At 41.8% G+C, this 3,343-nt stretch overlaps 1 non-coding gene across 1 annotated transcript; it reads right to left on the reverse strand.

Annotated features, from left to right (window-relative positions):
* Positions 1-433: 433 nt before the first annotated feature.
* Positions 434-505, reverse strand: trnah-gug (transfer RNA histidin (anticodon GUG)). Its single transcript has one exon. It is a non-coding gene; the product is annotated as a tRNA-His (tRNA).
* Positions 506-3,343: the final 2,838 nt, after the last annotated feature.

The raw sequence follows: 3,343 nt of genomic DNA on the forward strand, positions 1-3,343 counted from the left end.
CAACGGTGACCGCAGCAGCACAGACTGAACACTATCAATGTGAGAGACTGTGTTCGATTCCGCAGTGCCTTAATGAAATAGGAAATGACTCCACAACCACGTGATGAAAGACCAGCGTTCTGAAAACTAGTGCTCAGTCAAATCTGTTAGACTCTAACCTGGTGTTTTGTGGTTTTTAACTTTTTACACCATAGTCCAACACCGGCATCTCTAAATTAATGTAATGGGGGTGTGGGATGAAAAGTTCAGTTAGTGATCGTAGGAGGGAGTGAAATCTCTGAGAGCGGGTGGATTTGAATTCTGACATATGAAATACAGAGATGTGAGCGAGCAGAATTTGAAGGGAAAAGATCATCACCTTGGAAAAAATTACCTTATTCAAACAACTGATTTATTTGTGTTTCCCAAGGGCTGGAGCAGATAGAGCAATTATTGCCGTGACTCGGATTCGAACCGAGGTTGCTGCGGCCACAACGCAGAGTACTAACCACTATACGATCACGGCACCCCACAGATGAGAGCGCTGACAGTGCGCAATAAGTACAGTCTCATAGGACATATCAGGCAGCGCACCAAATGCACAATATTAGTGCTAAGCGAACAGTGGCAGATATGTGGGAACTCAGAATGGGCTGACCGTTTAATATCGGTTCCCCCAGAAGCTGTGGTGATTCAATCATTAATATGCTGAAGGCTGAGATAAGTAGATTTCTCCAAAACATCAAAAACTCCGGGGACAGTACAGGTGTTGTTGAAATGTATGCTTCAATCGTAATGCAGTTTAACATTGGCTACTTCACCAGTTTCCCCACACAAGGCAGTAACCACTGCTGCCACATAGTCCCAATTCCCAGCCACAGATTCAGAGGAACTGAGTAGCGCAGTCGCGAAGATGTACAAAAAAGCTTTATCAGCCAGTGGGTGGTTGGAATTTGGAATATACTATCTGCATTGTTCAGAGCGACAGAAACCCTTACAACCTGAATAAATATTCAGATGTGAGCTTGTGATGCCAAGACATATAAGTCTGTGGAGTAAGAATTGTGAAATGTGATTCAGTTCATTAGGCAGTTGTATTTGAGAAGTGTGGCCACATTTGGTTGAAGGGCCTCCTTTGACACTCTTGTTCTCGGTAGTATAGTAGTTAGTATCCCCGCCTGTCACAGGGCTCAATTCTCCACTGGGGACAGTGTAAATATTTTAAAACTGTCGTTCCATTCCCAAGTGTGGGTATTGATACCTGTCCTTCTATTCTAGATGGGGCATGTCACAGGAAGGACAGTGCTGCCTGAATGAAGGTGGGGAAGGACTGCAGCTCTCAGGAAGGCTGTGTGTCAGTGAACGGCCAAACACGTGCCTTCTGCAAACTTCACCTTGTGACTGTGTTGGAATGAAAAGTATTTGACAGACTTCTTCCGGATTCAAGTGTTTACTAGAAGCAGGAAGCTGAGGAAGAAACAACGTAAACACATTCAAATATGAGTGCAGAAGCATTTCCCGCAGCACGAATGAAATTGTAAAGGACAGAGTACCGTTTCGATACATTGAATTTGGGTTCATTTATTCTGATGAGGCTGTTACCAGGGTATAAAACCATTACAAAATGATACAGCATTTAATCAGTATGATGGAACATTGTCTCAGTAATTCGCACTGGTGTTCAGAGGGAGGGTTGGGTTGATTGGCAAGTTGCCCTCTCCTGTCCAGGGAGTGAATTAAGTAAGTTAAGTGAATTAGCCATGGGAAATGTGGGGATAAGGTCAGAAATCACAGGACGTCAGATTATACTCCAAAAGGTTTATTTGAAATCATAAGGGGGGAGGGATTCCCCTTCTTCAGGTGAAATATATGGAAATAGGGAGGGAGGTGGGTCTAGGTGAGATGCTCTTCAGAGAGTCGATACCGGCCCGATTAACTGAAATGCTCTTTACGCACTGTAGGGTTCTGTGATTCCATGAATTGATAATGACGGGGTTTACTGGGGTGTAAAGCCATTAGAGAAGATGCTGATGGGGGTGTACTGAAGATGAGATTTTATTCACTTGTCTTCTTGGAAAACTGAGAACAGTTATCCTTTAATCAAGGAAGACTTAATGTTTTTTTTTGTAGGTTATGAAATGTTTGGTCAGAGTAAATAGGTGGAAAATTCCATCTTTCAAGTAAGTAAACATCTAGATATCAGGTGTTCAATGCCTTTAATCAAACCTTTGAAGGAGAAAGAAATGATGAGAGCAGAATCGCTGTCACTCCGAGAATCTGGTTTTCAAAATATTTTGAAAGACACATTTGTTGATATGCAAGGAATAAATTTCACAAGGAGAGACACAGCGTGTGGGTAGGTAAAGGTGTAGGGATGGGGTGTAGTCGGTCGGAAGTTGCAGGGAAACAATGTCTAAATTAGTTGACTTTAAATGTAAAGAAATTTTTTTAATGTGTGCAGCTGAATAAGATTCGGTTCCAAAAGTCTGCATTTTGAAAGATTTGGCTTAATATTCCACCTAAAGCATTGTAAATTGAACTGAGTGGATTTTTATTTATTGTGAAGGGAAGATATTACATAATGAATAGGAAGTGACCAGTTGCTTGGAGAACGACTTCCTGCTTTCATCACATGCGTTCACATACTACAGATCGGGAGCACAGGTTTATCCAGTTGGGTTGTTCATGAGTATTTTAATCTAACACTTCACGCAAAGATCTGATCAGTATTTCAAACAGTCAGTCGGCATTGGAGCCACAGAAAATTTCTCCAATGAAACAAACATTTCATTCTTTCAGAAATTTCTGCTGTCTGTGAATTATACAACGATCCAACATCCAGCGTGATCACTGACTTGCCAACTGTAAAAGATCTAGCAACTTCCTTCAGCAATCACAGCTTCTGTACACAGCCGCCTGTGCTGTGCCCAGTGTCATTTGTTGCCCCCAGGTCACAGCACATTTCTTCTTCCTGAGTTTATGAGCCTTGTTCCTGCTCTGTCTGATCGGTTTAATGAACCTTTTCTGTCACTTCATCCCATCCCCTCACAATTCTGAACTTATGAATAAAATAAGGCGTTAGACGAAATGTTAAACCAAGTGGAAGTATGCTATTCAGCGCAAGGAGTCTGCAAACCATTCAACGAACTCATGGTTGATCTGATTTGGAAATGCTGGTGTTTGGAGTCGGGTGTACAAAGTTAAAAATCTCACAACACCAGGTTATAGTCCAACAGGTTTAATTGGAAACACACTAGTTTTCGGAGCGACGCTCCTTCATCAGGTTGCTCATACGTAATAATCATTCAATCCAGTATTTGCTGTAAATGTGGAATTTCCTCTTATTTTACCCAAAGAAACATAG

The sequence above is a fragment of the Hemiscyllium ocellatum genome, unplaced genomic scaffold (assembly GCF_020745735.1).
Source record: "Hemiscyllium ocellatum isolate sHemOce1 unplaced genomic scaffold, sHemOce1.pat.X.cur. scaffold_585_pat_ctg1, whole genome shotgun sequence".
Lineage (NCBI taxonomy): Eukaryota > Metazoa > Chordata > Chondrichthyes > Orectolobiformes > Hemiscylliidae > Hemiscyllium > Hemiscyllium ocellatum.